The sequence below is a fragment of the Perognathus longimembris genome, chromosome 9, assembly GCF_023159225.1.
Source record: "Perognathus longimembris pacificus isolate PPM17 chromosome 9, ASM2315922v1, whole genome shotgun sequence".
In the NCBI taxonomy this organism is placed as follows: Eukaryota; Metazoa; Chordata; class Mammalia; order Rodentia; family Heteromyidae; genus Perognathus; species Perognathus longimembris.
Window position 1 is genome coordinate 67345328 of NC_063169.1, and position 19662 is coordinate 67364989.

At 43.3% G+C, this 19662-nt stretch overlaps 1 protein-coding gene across 2 annotated transcripts in view; it reads left to right on the forward strand.

The window, feature by feature from the left end:
* The first annotated feature begins 1077 nt into the window (after nucleotides 1-1077).
* The window catches only part of Tulp4 (TUB like protein 4), a 124023-nt gene continuing 105438 nt past the window's right edge, over nucleotides 1078-19662 (forward strand). Inside the window, exon 1 of one of the 2 annotated variants that reach the window (XM_048354377.1) lies at nucleotides 1078-1128. The gene's annotated coding sequence lies outside the window, so the exon portion shown is untranslated. Of the gene's footprint in view, nucleotides 1129-14578; nucleotides 16039-19662 lie in introns of those variants that run through there. The other variant, XM_048354376.1, reaches the window with a different exon arrangement.

Below are 19662 nucleotides of genomic sequence, written 5' to 3' on the forward strand. Positions count from 1 at the left end.
ACCTAGAGCCAAAGGGCAGCTAGTTAATAGAGTTAGTAATAATGAGGGTCGTTGTTGGTTTTTTTTTTTTTTGATAGTAATTACCATTCAGCAATTACTATGCATTGGTCTAATTTCTTCGAGCATGTTGCCACAGATTCGAATATTGAAAAAGCATCCGAAGCATAATAAAATGACAATTATTGAACCGGTTACAAGACCAGTGGAAGGGTCCCTCTTTCTGAGTCTTCCTCATTCGGTCCTGGGGGCTTGAACTCGGGGACTGTACACTGCTCTTGGGCAATGCAGCCCCACGGCTAGCTCTCTACCACTTTGAGCCACAGCACCACTTCTGCTTTTCTGGTCCGGGCTGGCTTCGAACCGGGCTCCTCAGACCTCAGCCTCCTGGGCAGCTGGGATGACAGGCCTCAGCGAGGCACTGGGGTGGGGGCTACTATTTTTAACTGTGACTCAACTCAGGGGGGGGGGGATGCCGGTCTCCATCGCCTCTTCGTTTTGAAATGCCCATCCGTGAGTACTTCCAACACCAGCAGTGCTGGTTCTCCGCCTCGATGACAACGCAGGGGCGATGACCGGCGCCGGGGCTCGGGCGTCCGTGCTCCCCGGGGCTCCGCCGCAGACACGGCGGGCGTGACGCCCACTTCCGGGCGGCCTGGGCTCCGCACCCCGCGGGGTCCCTGGGCGCCTCCCGCGGGCGAGGCCCCTCGAGGTGCCGCCGGTGTGGAGGCCGCGGTCCGAAGGGAGCGGGCGGCGGGGCCGAGGTGACCGACGCCGGGGGACGCCCCACCCCACGCCCGCGACGACTCGGGCCCGCGGCGAAGTGACGCCGAGGTCAGGGCCCCCCACCCCACCCCACCCCCCAAGCCCGTGGCCCGCCCGCGCGGTCGGCCCGGCGGTCGGCCGGGCGGGGAAGGCGCCGCCGGCCGCGCGGGGTCACGTGTCTCGATCACGTGACGCGCAGCCGGGCGGGCGGCCGCCGAGGGGGGCGGAGACTCGGCCGAGACGCGAGGGGGGGGAGGCGGCGGCGGCGGCGGCGGCGGCGGCGCGGGGCTGCTGGAGGCGGCGGAGGCGGAGAGGCGCGGAGAGCCGCGGGGGCCGCCGCCACGGCCGCCGGGGAGGCGAGGCGAGGTGAGGCGGCGCGGCGCGGCGGGGGGGCGGCTGTCACGGGCCGCCGCGGGCCGGGGTCGGCGCGGTGGGGCGGGCGGGCGGGCGGGAGGGAGGGGCCGGCGGAGCGCCGGGCCGGGGCGCCTTCGGGGCCGGTGGGGCGCGCGTCGCTGTCGGCGGGCCCGGTGCGGGCGCGGTGGGCGCGGCGGCCGTGGCCGGGACGCGGGCGGGCGGGCGGGGGTGGGGGGCCGCCGCCGCCGGGCTCCCGAGGAGGGCGCGGCGCCCGCAGGGCGGGCGTCCGACCCCGGGCTCCCGCGGCGGCCGTGACGGCCGCTCGGCTCTTCTGCCTTTTGTTTCGGCGTGTGGGAAGATGGGGCGACCGGGGCGCTGGGTGTGCGTGCGTCTGTGAGTGTGTGCGTGTGTGCGCGCGCGCGTGTGTAAAAAACCAGGAGGCGTTTGGCTTGGAGCCATTTTATTTCCTCTGAATCGTGGGGACAGAAAAATCCCTCAAAACGGCTTCTCCCCGGGGCCCCGGAGTTGTGCTCCCCGGTCCTCCCCGGCGGCCGTCGGGATGGAGCGCCCCGGCCTCCCCTCCCTCCCTCCCTCCCTCCCGCCCGCCCGCCTGCCCGCCCGCCCCACCTTGGGCGGCCGAGCCCCGCGGGCGAGCGGGGCGTCTGCACCGCGGCCCGGTCACCTGTCGTGGCAGCTGCTCGGAAATCCCGGCGCTCCTGCCGTCTGGAGGCTGTGCCGCTTCCTCCTCCGGCGAATCCCGGCGGTTCCGCTCCCGGCCCCAGCCCCGCTCCGGGCCCGCTGCGTGATGCCCGGCGAAGTTCCACCCGCCCCACCCGCCCGGGCCCCGGAGCGCCCGCGTCCGTCCGTCACGACACCACTTCAAGGTTGGGAAGGTTAGGGGCCCTGGAGCCTCGTGGAAGGAAATGGGGGTTTACAGCCCTTTCTGGGAGGGGGGGGGGTGGATGCCGTCCTTCCAGCCCACCCACCCCGCTGATCAGGAGGTCCGCGAGACTTCTCCCCTTGGGGTAATCAATCCCCTGGACACTCTGTTCTGTTTCTGTATGTTTGGGGTCCACCTCTTTTCTATGGTACTTGAGCACCTTCAGTGTGTCCATTAAGTCCTCTTAGTGGGCTGGTCTTAGCAGAGGAATCGGTTCCTAAGGTTTGGAAGAAAATAAAAACCTGTTCTGGGATTCTTTGTGCTTCTGGCTGTGTGTCTAAGAGTTTAGTTTTTGTAAGCAAGGGGCCCAGCATTGGAGGTTGAGATGGGTATGAAGTGACATGCGCCTTGCGGGAAGCCATACTGCTATTCAAGAGAGCCAGACCTGGACTCCTGGCCCTCAGGTGGGGCGATTAGGAGCTGATGGCTCCTTTCAGAATGGTAGTCACATCCTTCCTCTCTTTTTTTTCTTTCTTTCTTTTTTTTTTTTTTTTTTTTGCCAGTCCTGGGGCTTAGACTCAGGGCCTGAGCACTGTCCCTGGCTTCCTTTTGCTCAAGGCTAGCACTCTGCCACTTGAGCCACAGCACCACTTCTGGCCGGTTTCTGTATATGTGGTGCTGGGGAATCGAACCCAGGGCCTCTAGTATACAAGGCAAGCACTCTTGCCACTAGGCCATATCCCCAGCCCCCCTTCCTCTTTTTTCATGGTAGTTAATTGTAGGGGAAATGATTGTATGATGCTTTATGAGTAGCCAAATGGAATTAGCTCCTCTTAGAAAACAGCAATTTGTATGTTAAAAGAGTTTTGTTTGTTTTTATAAGGGTTGTGCTGGTCACTGGTGGGAGACTTGTATAAGTATTTAGCACTGAGTTAGAGGGAGTTATATAGGGCGATTAAGAAAAAAACACAATGGAGTTTTCAGACATGGAAGCATAGAAAACCATGATCACTTATGTTCCTGAAAATAAAATGTACTTATTACTTTAGAAAGGATGTGTTCATTGTATTGAACATTCTGATGTTCACATGGAACTATAAGAGTGTCAGTTTGGTTATTTACACTTTTTTTCCTACTAGATAGAACTGATTTGTATGTGCGCGCGCCTGTGTGTGCATGTGTATGTGTACTATGTGTACTATGTATGCGTCTGTGCACCAATACTGGGACTTGTACTCGGGATCTGGGTGCTGTCTGAGTTTTTTTGCGCAATAATAGCACTCTACCACTTGAGTCACAGCTCCATGTCCAGCTTCTTAGTGGTAAATTGGGGATAATCTTACAGTCGTCCCTGCTTAAAACTGATTTTTTGAAAACATTTTAATGATGGGTGGTATATTAAATGCTTGTTCTAAATTGAATCATTCAGTGTTGACAGTGAGATACCAAGTAAGTCAAGAATAGTAGAGACAGCAGCCTTTCTTCAGGCCACATTCCACCCAAAGTTCAGACCCCAGTACTGACTGCTCTATCCCCCATCCTTAAACCAGGTGAATTGGTGGCACGTCTGCCATCCCAGCACTCAGAAGGCTGAAGCAGGAGGATCTTGAGTTCACATCTCTCCCAGACTACATAGCGAGATCCTGTCTGAATACTCCTGTCCCCCAAAATATAGAGACCAGTATGAGCGAAGTGTTTTATGTCACCCATCATTAACAGTTAGAAAATGTTGCCAGTCTTATTTGAGGGATACTTCCTCTCCTTTACCATTAGATTACCTTAAAATAAAGGAAATTGTCTTATAATTTTGTCTATAAATAAGAAAAAAATCTTCTTAGATAATAAAATATTATTATTCTACCTTAAAACGATCATTTCAGACTGGGATGTAGTTTAGTGATAGAATGCTTACCTCGTGTATGTGAAGCTCTGGGTTCTGTCCCTGGCACCATAAAAAAGCAACCAAAATTAAATATTCTCAATATCTCCAAATATTCAGTCATTACTCCCAAGCTGTGTGGACTAAAGGTATTTTTTTTCTTTGAGGTAAGCCATATTCCCAGCCACTAAGCCATATTCCTAGCCCCTATTTTTTTCTTTGAATTTGAACTTTTTGTTGTGGAATCTCTCTCTCTGTCTGTTTCTCACTCACACAAACACACACAATCAAGATCCAAGTAAAGGCCATATATTGCAACTGCACAGTTTGTTTACATTCTCTTAACTCATATACCTTCCATCTTTTTTTTGTATAACTTTATTGAAGAATCTGAGTTTTGCTGCTTGTAACCCTGTATGTTCCTTTATTTCTTGTGTTTCCTATATATTGGTAGTTTATATACATCCTGTGAGAAGAATGAGGTTTGTTTAGATGCTGAGTATTCCACCTAGGGTCTTGGTGCATGCTAAGCACCACCTCCAGCGTGGATTTCACTTCTTTTTCTTCTGAGTAGAATTATTTATTTATTTTGTATATTAGCAATTACTCCCAATCATCTTGATTCATAAGGATTACAATTTGGTTGTTTTATTTCGTCTTTCCCTTTTTAATTATTAGGTGAAATATGTAAGTAGAACCTCTCACAATTATTTGGTTACCTTGAAGTGTAGATTAGGAAATGCATGAAAAAATGGGTGTTTTTTTAGTTTATCATTTTCAAAGTCAGAACTAGTTCCCAGCATCTTCCAGTGGTCCTGAGGATTTTTTCCTTTTTTTTTTTTAATGTCTTTCTGAATTCCCTTATGTTAGTATATATGACATGTTTCAGTCCATCGCAGTTGTTGTCTTTTGGTGCACCAATTACTCCATTTTGGGGCCGAGAGGGCATATTCAGGTTAGTGACTGAGTTCTTCTGCTTTGTCTCAAGCAATTTAATAGCTTCCTTGTTTTCTGGTATTATGAGATGAGATGTTTCAGGGTCATCCTGTATACTTCCTGTTTCAGATTTGAAATCAGAGTAGAACTCCTTTTTCCTCCTCTCTTCTGTCCCCCTCCCCTTTGCATTGTTTGTTGGTGACTGAACCCCAAGCCTTGTATGTGCCAGGCAATCTAGTACCACAGAGTTACATCCCCAACCTAGAATAGACCTTTCAAAAAGAAAAATACTAAAAGTTAATGTCCAGTGTATTAAATACTTAGTTTCAGTAGTCATTAAATGAAATTAGAAGCAAAATATTATTTTTTATGAGCGGAATACTTGTTTCCTTCTACCCAAATTCTTCAGTAGAAACCCCAACTGCCAATGTTACGGTATTTAGAGATGGTGGAGCCTTTAGTAGGTAATTAGACAAGGTTGTGAGAGAAGAGCCCTCCCAGTAGTAGTATTAGTGCCTTTATCAGAAAAGTCATCAGAGAGTTTGCTCTCTTCTCCTATAGCCCACTTCCCCTCTCAAGAGGAAATCATGTGAGCATGCCTTCAGATGGTACAGCCTGCAGATCAAGAGTGAAATTTACCTTGGTGGCCCCTGATCTTTGGCTTCTTGCCTCCAGAACTTTGAGAAATAAATTTCCATTGTTTAAGAACCCAATCTATGTATCCACAGGTTCAACCAGTTGCAGATTGAGGAAAAAGGGAAAAATTATAAATTTTTAAATTTATAAAATTATGAGTTATTTTTAAATGGTAATTTTTTACTTATTCACTGAACAGTACTTTTACATAGCATTTGCATTGTATTTAGATGCTGAAAGTAATCTAGAGATGATTTAAAAATGTATGGGAAGATGTGTTTAGTTATGTACAAATAATACACGATTTTATGTAATGGTTTGAATATCTGTGGATGCCGGAACCGGTCTCCCACAGATACAAAGGACAATTGTATTTTGTTTGTTTTTTTTTTTTTTTTTTTTGGCCAGTCCTGGGCCTTGGACTCAGGGCCTGAGCACTGTCCCTGGCTTCTTCCCGCTCAAGGCTAGCACTCTGCCACTTGAGCCACAGCGCCCCTTCTGGCCGTTTTCTGTATATGTGGTGCTGGGGAATCGAACCTAGGGCCTCGTGTATCCGAGGCAGGCACTCTTGCCACTAGGCTATATCCCCAGCCCGACAATTGTATTTTGTTACACAGCCAGCCTGGCCAAACTAAGATGCCATTTTTTTAGTTACTATATTGACAGTATAGACCGGATATCAATTGACTTGGTAAAGCTTCATATAAAGCATGGTAGTTTGATGATTTCTATTCTTTGCTTTGCTAATCTTAATATTTAGGCAGCTGCCAGGGCGGAAATGAATTAGGATGATTGTAATCTCCAATCTGGTGCAAATGGAGGGAAGTATATTCGCAAGACACAGTAGAGGTAAAAATTAATATATCATGCTAGATGGCTGCTATCAGGCACCAAATACAAAATGCATGTAACCTTTGACTCAGAAAGTTTACATTTAGAAGGAATTTAGCCAAAACAAGTAATAGGAAAGTTTGCAATGCTACACATGCATAGTAAAGAACTGGACATGGATTGGATTATGACAGGTTCATTGCATGTACCTATTGAAAATGATAATGCATTTATATTAACCAGCTTAGAAAGACACTCATGATGTATTATTGAGTAGAAAAGGCAAGTTATGGAACTGTTGGCATGGACTTAGACTGTAAAAGTAGAAAATGCTGAACAAACCAGACTGGAAGCTAAGCCTGTAGAATCTAGGTTTTATGGATGGCTTCATGGATAGTCTTTTTAGGTTACTATGTCTCAAAGTCTGAACTAACAGGTTTCATCCTTCTGTCATCTGATTCAGATTTTCTGAAGAAAGTATATGATTGGTCTAGTTTGGGTAATTTGCTTACTTTTCATTGTGTGTGTAGCTTTGCTCTTAAATTAACATTGTCTTAAGACTACAGAATGAGGAAAGAGTCACAAGGAGAGTTGAAGCATTTTAGAAAGAAAGGGGAAGACAGTTCAGGAGGACCAGGAAATAGATAACCACTGTTTAGTTAAAATTAAATACATTATTAGTTCAATAATGTTGAATTAAGTACATCATCTCCATAAAATTGCTGCTAACAGATAAACTTGGGTATTCCCCCTTTAGCATGTTAGGACTTATACCATACCATGTTTGTCATCTCTGTTTCACTTCTTGCATAGAAAATGATTGGTCAGAATTACAATTTTGATTATAGATCTAAAAGTCATGCTGTTTCTCCCCTTAAATATGACCAATTTAGAACCAGTTATATGTTTTCTGGTGTCAGTAGGTAGGAGTGGTAGTCTTTGTAATTATGTGTTGTCAAGATATCCTTGAGAAAGAGTATTTTAAGAATAAAATTAAAAGTTGGGAGCTGGTGGCTCCTGCCTATAATCCTAGCTACTCAGGAGACTGAGCTCTGAGTATCAGGGTTCGAGCCAGCCTGTGTAGGACAGTTCATGAGATCCTTATCTCTAATTAGCTGCCCCAAATGCCCAAAGTGGAGCTGTGGCTCCAGTGATAGAATGCTAGTAGCCATGAGCAAAAGAAGCTCAGGGACAGCACCCAAGCCATGTATGAGTTCAAGCCCCAGGACTGCACTCCTCACCTTCAAAAAATAAAATTAAAATATATGTTTATGGACAGCCTTGGACAATAATGGTGCAGTAGGACATAGAAAATGATTCTATAGGTGTGTAGAGGTACTGTGCAGGTAGGTAATGTACACTTAGTTGAATACCTTTCTCATTGTCCTCTTTAATCAGAGGCACAATTAGAGGCAAATGGACATGAGAGAGTTTTGGAAAAGAAAACAGATGCTACTATGAAAAGTATTTCTCACTTTTACAAAATTAAATGATTTATATCATAGTATAAAAGGATTTGGAACCACATTACATGAGGCATTAGATTATTTCCACTGCTGCTTCTTTTGATAATCTTAATATATGGGTATCTTTTCCCAGTTTGGAATGGACATATTATAGCTACTGGGTTAAAGTTTATTTTTGTGTGTGTGTATATTTGTTTTTATCGTATCAGATCTACTATGCTATGGTTAAGGATAAGAATTTTTTTATTTTTTTTGCCAGTCCTGGGGCTTGACCTCAGGGCCTGAGCACTGTCCCTGGCTTCTTTTTGCTCAAGGCTAGCACTCTGCCACTTGAGCCACAGTGCCACTTCTGGCTTTTTCTATATATGTGGTGCTGAGGAATTGAACCCAGGGCTTTGTGTATGGGAGACGAGCACTTTACCACTAGGCCATATTCCCAGCCCAAGGATAAGGATTTGGTCATTTAAATTGGGTATGATTAGGGCTGGGAAAATGGCCTAGTGGCAAGAGTGCTTGCCTCCTACACATGAAGCTCTCGGTTCCATTCCCCAGCACCACATATATGGAAAACGGCCAGAAGGGGTGCTGTGGCTCAGGTGGCAGAGTGCTAGCCTTGAGCGTGAAGAAGCCAGGGACAGTGCTCAGGCCCTGAGTCCAAAGCCTAGGATTGTCCCCCTACCCCCCCCCCCAAAAAAAAAAGAAAATTGGGTATGATTACTCCTGTAGTCTCAGCTTCTTGGGAGATCATCAGGATTATGGTTTGAAGCCAGCCCAGATATAAAGATAGCAAGCAAGACCTGGTGTGAACCAGCAAGCTGGTCTTGGTAATGCTTGTTTGTAATCCCAGCTATGCTTCAGGCTAGGTAGGACGATCATGTGCTAGGTTGTCCCTGGCACACAGTTCAGTCCCCTATCTGAAAAGGGCTAGAGATGTGTGTGGCTCAAATGGTAGAGTGCTTGCCTAGCTAATGCGAGGTCCTGAGTTCAAACACAAGTTCTTTTATTTATTTTTATTTTTATTTTATTTTATTTTTTTATTTTTGGCCAGTCCTGGGGCTTGGACTCAGGGCCTGAGCACTGTCCCTGGCTTCTTTTTGCTCACTTGAGCCACAGCGCCACTTCTGGCCGTTTTCTGTATATGTGGTTCTGGGGAATTGAACCCAGGGCCTCATGTATACGAGGCAAGCACTCTTGCCCACTAGGGCATATCCCCAGCCACAAGTTCTTTTAAAAAGAAGACTTTGGCTCTTTCAGTGAGTAACTTCTGTGTCTCACTTTTATGTCACACACTGGATTCTAAACATACATCTGTATCTAAAACTATTGCTTAGTGTTTTCAACTTCCTCTCAAAAGTTAATACTGGGTTCATAAGTTTCTCATCCTCCTAGATGAGTTTTCTAAGTTGGATGTTTGGATGTCCTTTTTTCCAGTTTCTCTCTAGCAACGAAAGGAAGATTAGTTTAAACTTGTGACAGTTACTCTTGCTTTGCATGTATATATAATTTTCAGTCCCTTGTTAAGGAAGTCGAGGGATCTTAGAAAACCTTTTCAGCCCAGGGCTACTTTTCCACTGTTTTTTGTTTTTTTAAAAAATACATTAGTGTATTTTTTATTTTTCTTAAGAAATGCTGGGGTATACTGAGCTGTTAGTGCTGTAGCAGTTTAAATGTCCATGCAAAATGGATGAACAGTGAGGATCCCAAGTGCTGAGTGTAATCAGGATTACTGCTGCACACATCATCAGTTTCCTCAGCTACAAATACCTTTCTCAGTGTAGTACCTGGTGTTAGAAAATGGAAACATACTTTATAAGAAATTAGACTTATGCTATATCTGCACTTAGGTAGCCAGAATTAGGGTATAACTGTTAAATAATCATAAACTTTGATTGTGTGTTAACATTTGCCAAAATAGAAAAATAAAATGTCTTCAAAAAGTATTATTTGGGTGTGCTACACCTGGGAAAGATTTAAAGAGGTTGGGTCTGGGGAGAGCCAGGTGGATGAAGGTGTTTGGATACTCAGATCACATTTTCCAACCCCTACAGGTAATTTGATCTTACTTTATTTTATATTGGTCCTTTCCCCATGAGCTGAAAAATTCAGGCTAGTGTTTTTGTTTTGTTTTGTTTTTTTGGCCAGTCCTGGGGCTTGGACTCAGGGCCTGAGCACTGTCCCTGGCTTCTTTTTGCTGAAGCAAAAAGCACCCTACCACTTGAGCCACAGCGCCACTTCTGGCCATTTTCTATATATGTGGTGCTGGGGAATTGAACCCAGGGCCTCATGTATACGAGACAAGCACTCTTGCCACTAGGCCATATCCCCAGCCCCAGGCTAGTGTTTTGTATGTAGGAAATTTAATGAAATAAATCCTGTAATATCTGAAATGTATGAACTAAACTAATAAAAGATAGAAAGCAGTCTGGGTACTGGTGGCTCACGCCTGAAATTCTAGCTACTCAGGAGCCTGACATCTGAGGATTAAGGTTCAGAGCCACCCTAGACAGGAAAGTCTGTGAGATTCTTATCTCCAGTTAACCACTAGAAAACCAGAAGTGGTGCTGTGGCTCAAAGTGGTAGAGCCCTAGCTTTGAACACAAAGGCTCAGGGACAGTGCCCAGGCCTTGAGTTCAAGCCCCACCCTCACACTCACCCCCCAAAAAAGACAGAAAGCTCACTTATCTGTACCATTAGTAATAAGTTTTACTGCTGTGACAGATGTGAGAATGAAGGTGGTATGCCTTCTCTTGTGTCTTCTTACTAGCAAGGGTTCTGAGAGACTTGGGAATAAATTAAGCAGAATATAGGACTGGGGAGCTTTACCCATATTCATCCATTGTAGTTATTAGAGACTCACTTTTCCTCCCCCCTTTTTTTTTCTTTTTCTTTCTTTTTACATCTCCCTCCCGGGGTCTGTTTTCAGTGAAGAGCAAAGTGTTGGAATGTGAGGTCCACAAGTTATTACTGTATAATAATCCAGTTTTATCTAATGGCATCTTTAGCAAATGACTTACTATATCCTTTCTGGACATAAGCAAGCTACCTGATTCCATTGCTACAGGGAATATATTTTAAAGTTTTGATCAGTTAAAGTGTGGCTTTAAAAGATTTTGTCACACAATATAGAAGTCATAATGAATGAGATTGTATCTAAAGTACAGTTTTGTGTGCCAGAATAGTGTATGTAAAATAATAAATATTAGTATGAACTCCTCATAGGCTAAAATACTTTGTTGTTGTTGTTGTTCCTAGTACCAGGGCTTGAACTTAGTTCCTTGTGCTTGCCTGGCTGGTATTTTGCTACTTGACCCATGCCTCCAGCCCTGCGTTTTGTTGATTAATTGGAGGTAGAGTCTCTTAGACTTCTCTGAGAGATCATAGCTTGGATCTTCTAGGTCTCAGCCTCCTGAGTAACTAGGATTATAGGCATGTGTCATTGCCACTTATTTTGGAATGTCTCTTTCCTGAGGTATATAAAGAAACAGTAATGTGAAGTATTTTGAAATCACCTTTCTATAAATTTTAATGTAGTTTATTGTAAAGTTGAAGTATCTGAAGGTTGACCTAATGGTTTAGAAATGGTGTGACTATTTGTTTTTTTTCTAAATTTAAGTAGTTGTATAAAGGAGTTGCCATTTAACAAAGCAGTTTATGAATACAGTATATCTTGATCAGTGTCACCCCTTTCTATAATCCATCCCTCCCTTACCCACCCTTTCCAACTGTTAACAGCCTTGGAGTATCACATTTTCTTCTCTTTCTTGGCTTTCTAGATTTTAAAAATTACTTGTATCTGCTGGTAATCATGTAAATGGATTCTCTTTGGTGGTCCTTTGCTTGTGTTCAGATGGTTCCTGCCTTTTTTTCCTCTGTGTGACCCAAAAAGGTGACACATACTTGGCTTTGGGGAACTGATTTCTCTGTTGTATACCAGGTAGTCAAAGACTTGTGGGAAACGGGGCAGGTACTCTCAGGTAAATGATACCTGTAATCTCTGGAGGTCACTTTAAACCAATTACTTTAACCTTTTAATTTTAGTCAGTTATTATCAAACCTTTTACTAGATTGTTAATGACTAGCAAAATTGGTTTGAGTTAGACCTCCTTCAGTGCTAATGAGAAGTAAAGTAGACCCCAAGGTGAGATGTCTGAAGAAGGAGGAGCGGAGTCTGTGGAGTCTGCACTCATTCACAAATTAGAGCATGAATGAGCTACTCCAAGTAAGATATGGTTCACTTCCTTTTTCTTTGTTTTGGTTCTACTTGGCCTTAAATATCATCTGTTACAATTTAATGTTATTTTGTAAGCAGATTAGCTTATAGCATAGATTTGCTTAATGTTTTGGAAGAAGATAATAAACTGAAATGTAAACTTTAGCTAGTGAATTTTTAGTTTAGAGGGTTAATTGTAGCTATACATTGTTCTGTCTAAAAAGTACTTTGTTTCTCAGCTTCTATATTGTTCTGTGTGTCACTTTCAATGTCATCTGCTTTTTAATTTCTACTTCTTAATTCTTAGTACCATATGACTAATATTACTAATATACTAATATTACTACTATTTTCTTAGTCCTGGAGTTCGAACTCAAGGCTTTTTGTTTGTTTGTTTTTGTTTTTTTTTGTTAGGTCCTGGGGCTTGAACTCTAGGCCTAGGCTCTGTCTCTGAGCTTTTTTACTCAAGGTTATCCCCATACCACTGAGCCAGAACTCCACTTCTGGTTTTTGAGTATCATCCCTTTCATCATTCCTTTCATGGTTTCTTAGAAAGTGTCTTCCCGTGGTGTATCAGAGAGGAAATGCTGAGATGTTGGTGAGAACAATCACTTTTTTTTCTGGGCCATATGTCCTAGGTATGAAGATTTTGAAGCAAGAGCAGAGTTATTTAAGGGCTTAATACTGGGTATGCCATGACTAGCAAGCTGAAATCAAACTGCCACTGCTAAAGAAAACCTTGGCTCAGCTTCTAGAGTTCAGTTGGACTTGCCAAGCAGGTAATAATAGGTAATTAAGGACTTGGTGATTGGCAAGTGTGTCGAGAAAGCACAGAAGTATCTTCTCTTGAAGTTCTGTCAGGTAAACATCTTATTCTGTGTATGTGCATGTCGTGTATGTGTACGTGTGTGTTGGAGGCAGTTTTTATGCTTTCCACCTTAGAGTAATTTGTGAATGGTCCGTCATTTTCCTGATCTTGAGATTATTTAAATTGAAAAAATTGTAGGAAACACATTTATTGTAAGGTTATAATGACAAGGTACATACTGTCATTGTATATAACATTTTAAGGATGTATTAATATATCTCAAATTGAAATTTTAGCATCTTTAAAAGTTTCCTCGAGGTTGGATATAATATGATCTGCTCTGATTCTTATACATGTGGATATATTAGCAAAACTGGATTCCATCCCAGTGTAATCAGGCAGGGAGCTTGTCTGAACCATGAGTGGAACTGCAATGAAAAGCTACATTATTCCTGTAGTTATATTAGAATGTGATGTTTATTAATTAGTGGAGTTGTAATGGGACTGCCTCCCCCTATCAGCTTGAGGATGCTAATCAGTGGGCATCTAGGTAGGATTTTAGTTGTGTTCTGGAGCCTTCTGTGTAAAGGTGGGAGGAATTGGTGTTTCAGGTGGTAGCAGGTGAGCCTCCTGCCAGGTTGGCATAATGGGAACAGGACTCTTCTGAGTTACCATCTGTTTGTGGCTGATAGAAATCAGCAGTGGTTTCTGAGGAATGAAGAGCTGTTCCCTTTATATTGAAATATTTAGGAAATAGTAATGTTAGGACTGTGCTGATCAGGTCTTTAAAATTACTGGGCAAGTTAAGGGAAGTAGATTATGTGGAGTGAGTTTTTGTTACTACTAAATTCAGAAGGTGAGTGTTTAGTTCAGCAACTCCCTAAGAAGTTACACCATCTGAATTCTTCCCTATAAATACCATACTTCAGATAATCCATTATCAATACAAGTGTATTAGCATTCAGGCTAGCAATCTGTGCCAGGGTGGGGAAAGGGTGGGACCTCACCCAGAGGAGAGAGACTCCAGTTCTCTGGTTCCTGGCATCCTGTCTGGAAAAGCACCTGCTGCCATAGACACTGCACCATTGTTCATTGGCATCCACAGGCTTTTCTGAAAAGCCTGGTACATTTGCCCAACTTTACAAGGCCCCCTTCATCCCCCCACTTTGGTTCTCAGAGCATTCTAGAGACCCTAGTTGTGGACTTCTTGCTCTTTAGGTTCAAGGCAGTGGTAACAAGACTAGCACATCTCTAAATGTTCCCAAGGAGAATACATGCATCAGTGGTAAGTTTCTGGAGGCAAGTTTCCAGAGGCAGATTCCCAGTGTAGTATCTCAGCCCACCTAGGCTTCAGGCCCACCAGTAACTTACCCTTTTCAGGGACTGTACTGGTGCTGTGGATACATGGAGGCACAGGCAGATGGGTTCCTTGACCTTGCAGGAGCTTATGGTACTGATTTTCTAGTTTTAAAAGGAATTTAACTCATTCCATTCCATTCTCTTAGTCCTTTTCAGTAAGGATTCAGAATCATTTGAGAGAAGGCTAGAAGGTGGTGGTTCTAGGAAGCATGTACAGATTTATTTATTTATTTATTTATTTATTTATTGGCCAGTCCTGGGCCTTGGACTCAGGGCCTGAGCACTGTCCCTGGCTTCTTTATGCTCAAGGCTAGCACTCTGGCACTTGAGCCACAGAGCCAATTCTGGCCATTTTCTATATATGTGGTGCTGGGGAATTGAACCCAGGGCTTCATGTATTACAAGGCGAGCACTCTTGCCACTAGGCCATATTCCCAGCCCGCATGTACAGATTTATGAATGAGTCAGAATGGAAAGTATGAAAGTGAGGCAAGCTGTCCCTTAATGGCAACATTTGGGTATGAAGTCACCTTGCTTTTCAGGAGTAGATAGTTGTGGAGATTTGCAGTTGTTTTGCTTTTGAAAAAGTTATTTGAGTCAAGCATTGCTCCGCTGGGTTTTCAGTTCTGTCTCTCACTAGCAGTGTCACTTCAGAATCACTTCTCTCTAGCTTCATATGTTTCTCCTGTGAAGAGGGAGTTGCATGGACTGTTGTAAGTTTTGTGTGAATACATGCATGATCTTTAAAAAATGTTACCCTGTCATTAGTAATAATAATGTCATGTATTATATGGAAGTTGAGAGCCAAGAAGTAAAAGGATATGTTAATTGTCCATGTTACTTCAGAAACCTGCTGGAATTTCTGCTAGAGATACTTGTGTGTTGACACAAGCTCTTTTGTTAAGCCTTTCAACAATGAGTACATGAAACATTCAGCATTCTTGGATTTAGTAGTCTGGCCTTGAACTGTCCACCCATAGTCCCTGAAGGGCCCTGATTGTGGAGCTATTTCATAAGAACTTGGCACCTAAGAAGTAAATGCCCTGTTGGGGTGAGCAAAGGTTCATGTGGAATGACCAAGATGGAGGCCTCCACTGAGGAAGGATTGCTTTAATGATGCTGGGAAATTGTATCATTTGAAAACTTGGGAATTGGTATGTATGTGTTTGTTGTATTCTCAAATGTCCAAGATCTACTTTGTTTGTACATAGGGGAGTTTTTTTATTCATTTGACTTACTAATATACTTAAAGCTGATTTCTTTTTTCTCCCAGGAGAATGTAGCTGGAATTGGGGGGCAGGTTAGCCCCTGAATAAATATCATTGGTAGAAGATGCTTGCCCATGAAAGGCTGCCCCACTAGACCCTTGCCTTAAAGGAGGAAAATTTTTCTACTGTTTGGAAGGATTTACAGACCAAGAGCCCTACCGTTGCATATAGGGTGTAGGAATGATACTGAGAAACACATTGTGAACATCCTTGGCTTAATCATCATTGTAGCTGTTAGTGCTATTAGTTTTAGTCATTTTCTGCGTATTGCCAAGTTGCTTTCTGGAAATACTAGAATTGGAGAGCACTCCTCATCTGCACATGCTAAGTACTGGAGAACTGCAAAGTCTCTTCCAGATTTGTGGTTCTGTCCTTTTGAAATTTAATTTCAGTTTGGTCATTTGTCATATCCTCTAGAAATCCTGGAGTCTGAGAACAGACAGTTGGCCTGGATTTATACTTCATTTTGTTCTCATTAATCACGTAGTTTATTTTCTCTTCTCTATTCCAAAGCAAGACAGCTATAGAATGAAAAATTGTTGCTGTTAATCTTTCTTGTTTGTTTTTTGGAGGCAGAGTCTCACTGTGTAGCCTAGGCTGACCTTGAACTTATAATCCTTCTACCTCAGTCTCCCTAGTGTGATTACAGGTGTGTATCAGACTGTTAACCTTAGTTCTTTAATAGCCTGGTGAAATGTTTTGTTTTTCTAGAACTGGAATTTGAACTCGGTCTAGTGCGTGCTAGACACTTTTACCATTTGAACCACCCCTCCATCCAGGATTAGCCTGCTAAGTTTTTTTAGGGATTAAAAAAATCTTTAGTTGTACAGAGGAGTTTCAATTCAACAAATCAGTTTGTAAGTACCCTGGCTTGGTAAGTCTTGATAAACTTATTTAACTTCTCTGAGCATTGGCTTAAGTATTGGTAGAATAAGGCTTTTTACCTTCTCCCTAGGACTTGTGAATGTGGAGTCAGCTGTGCAGCGGGCTCCTAGCAGTGCAGAGATCCTTAGTTCTTACTTATTCTCTCCCCAGTGATTCATTAGCAGTGTAAGGCCATTTAGCAAGAAATATTTAGGCTTTACTTACTTATTTTAGCAGTTCTGGGGTTTGATTTCAGGACCTTCAAGTTCTTTGATACATGAGCCATGCCCCTTAATTCCTTTTTGCTTTAGTTATTATTATTATTTTTTTTTTAGACAGGGTTTTACTCTTGGCTCTGACTGTCTTTGAACTTCAGTCTACCTACCTATACTTATGTGTATCTGCGATTACAGTTGTGTTCCATGTCTGGCTTGTTTAAGTTAAGGACTTGATAACTTGTTACCAGAGCTGGCTTTGAACCATGATTTTCCCATTTCTGCTTGTGTAAACCACTGCAGTGGGCCTTAGACTTTAATTTTAACAGAGATGATTTTTATTCTCATCCCCTATTCTCTCTGTTTCTCTGTCTCTCTCTCTCCTTCCTTCCTTCCTTCCTTCCTTCCTTCCTTCCTTCCTTCCTTCCTTCCTTCCTTCCTTCCTTCCTTCCTTCCTTCCCCTCGCTTCCTTCCCCTCGCTTCCTTCCTTCTTCCCTTCCTCCCTCCCTCCCTCCCTCCCTCCCTTCCTTCCTTCCATCTGTCCATCTCTTTTTTTGTTGTTGTTGGTTGTAGGGCTTGAACTCAAGGCCTGGGCACTGTCCCTGAGGTATTTTGCTCAAGGCTGGCACATTACCACTTTGAGCCACAGCACCACATCTGGTTTTCAGGTGGTTAATTGGAGATAAGAGTCTCATGGATTTTCCTGCCTGGGCTGGCTTTGAATTGTGATCCTCAGATCTCAGCCTCCTGAGTAACTAGGATTATGGGTGTGAGCCACTGGTACCCAGCTAGTAGTCATTCTTAGCCATAAAATTCTTGTCATTAAATTCTCCTTCCTTTGGCTCAAGGTTGTTTTTTCTTTATTTGTTTTGCTATTGTGTATTCTCTCGATTCTACATTGGTTTTGTGCTGCCAAGAACCCCGTCCTTCCATCAAGATTCCCACAGCTCTCCTCAAGTACTTGTTGGCTATTGGTTACAGCATCTGCTTTACAATATTAAAATTTATCTGCTCAGCTGGTCTTCTCCCACTCTTTTGGGTCCTCCTCGGGGCCAGGGATTGGACTTCATGAAGCTGGGCATTGTTAGTGCCCAGCTCAGTGCTTGGGCACTGAGTACCTCTTAAGTGCCTCTTTGTTTCTTTCCTCATTTCACACTGAGCTTTTTTGCTGCAGTGGGCTGTTACATCTAAAATTACCACATATCATCTATTGATTTGATTCTTGTCCTTTTTGAGCCTTCTTTAAGCTTTCAGTACTTCTTTTTTTTGTCCAGGACCTAGACTCAATCTCAGTACCTAACACTTTTGCTCAGACTGGTGCTCTATGAACTGAGACATTTTTCCAATCCCATCAACATTTCTACCTGAAGTTCTGGATCCTTTACTGATGAAATCATTCCAGAATTAGACAATAGTCTATTCCAGGTTTCCACTGTGTTTAAATATGATAACTGTGAATCAGATTGCCTTTACTTTTGTCTCAGAGTTTATATAGCAGCCTACTGTAAATATATAATGTAATTATATTTATTATTATTTAAATAATGACTATGACTATTGATAACAAAAGAGATAATGATATTCATGGCTCGTATTGTTCAATACTTTTGTACACTGTGCTTAGTGATGAGCTTAGTGAGGGAAAGGATGTAGGTAGAGAGAAAAGTATCTGGGAAAAACCAGTAGGAAGGAGAGGGAGAAGGAAAGAAGGGAAGGAAGGAAGAACCAACAGAGAGATCCTGAAGAGAGCTTACAAAGATGTTTTTGTTTGTTTATGCCACTGGGATTGAACTCAGGGTCTCAAATTTGTTAGGCAAACACTCAGCCATTTCAACTATGCTTCCAGCCCTTTAAGTTTTGTTTTTGAGATAAGGTCTTGACTCTGCTCAGGGTGGCCTCTGCCTTCCAAGTAGCTGAATGTGTGTAAGCTAACACACATTTATCATACCTCCCATCCCAACAGCTCTCTGAGATAGATTTTGTAACAATCCTCATTTTGCAGATGGTCAAACTGAGACCTTGCGTGGTAAATAACAGCTCCTGTCATGCAGGAAGTATGAAGTCATAGGGCTGGAATTTGAAGTCAGGCAATCAGCTTCCAGATCTCGCTTCTCAGCCATAGCTGCTTCCCAGGTTTGTAGCTTTGATCAAAAACAGGAATGAGACAGTTCAGTTTGTGTAACTTTACTATGGTAAGTGCATAGTTACTGCCTATTTTATCTTTGACTAAGCTATAGTCAATAGATGCATGTTTGAAATATTGACAAAGAACTTAGGGACCTTTATTGAGTTTACAGATGCCTAGGAAACCTAGGACTTGGCTTTGGGAATCTAGTCTAACTTTTTTTTTTTGTCTGTGGAGAAAATAGGACTCTTATTTAGGGGCTTACTCAGGACCTCATTGGTACTTGATCTTGGATCTTTTGCCTTTGATGTGAAAAGTGTTTTCCATTGTTCTATGATGTCCTTGGAAAGCAATGTTGTAAAAAAGTTAGGTCTGTAAGAAAGTTAGGTCTAAGCTGGGTGTTGAAGGTTCATGCCTGTAATTCTAGCTACTTGAGAGGCTGACACTTGCAGGATCAGGTTTGGAAGCCAGCCTGGGCATATAAGTCTGAGAGACTCCATTTTCATTTAACCAGCAAAAAGCTATTTGGAAACATGATTCAAATGGTAGGACACCAGGAAAGCAAGCAAGCTAAACAAGCATGAGACCCTGAGTTCAAAGTCTGGTATTGGCAGAAAGAAAAGAGGGAGGGGTAAAAGAGAGAGAGGGAGATAGACATAGAGACCTAGTTGAAACCAGTACATGAGGTGCTAAAAATGTCTTTATCAAGACTATAGCCCTCAGCCACATCCAATGTCTTTATTCATATGTCTCAGATGGGACCTGCTTTCTGCTTAGGTTTCCTACTTCCCTTCATTTCCTACTTCCTTTTCATTCCTCCTGTCAGTCTTCTTAGCTGGCTCCGCCAACCCTATCTGACATCAGATGTTGGGGTTCTATAGGGTTCACCACTAAGTTCTTTCTTCCATTGTCTTCCTTTCTCTCTCTGAATTCTTTTTCTGGCCAACTAACTCATCTTTATGTCAATAATTTCTTTCTTTTCTTTTTTTCTCTCTCTCTCATTCTCTCTCCCTCCCCCTCCTCCTCCCCCTCCCCTCCTCTCCCCCCTTCCCCTCCCCCTCCTCCTCCC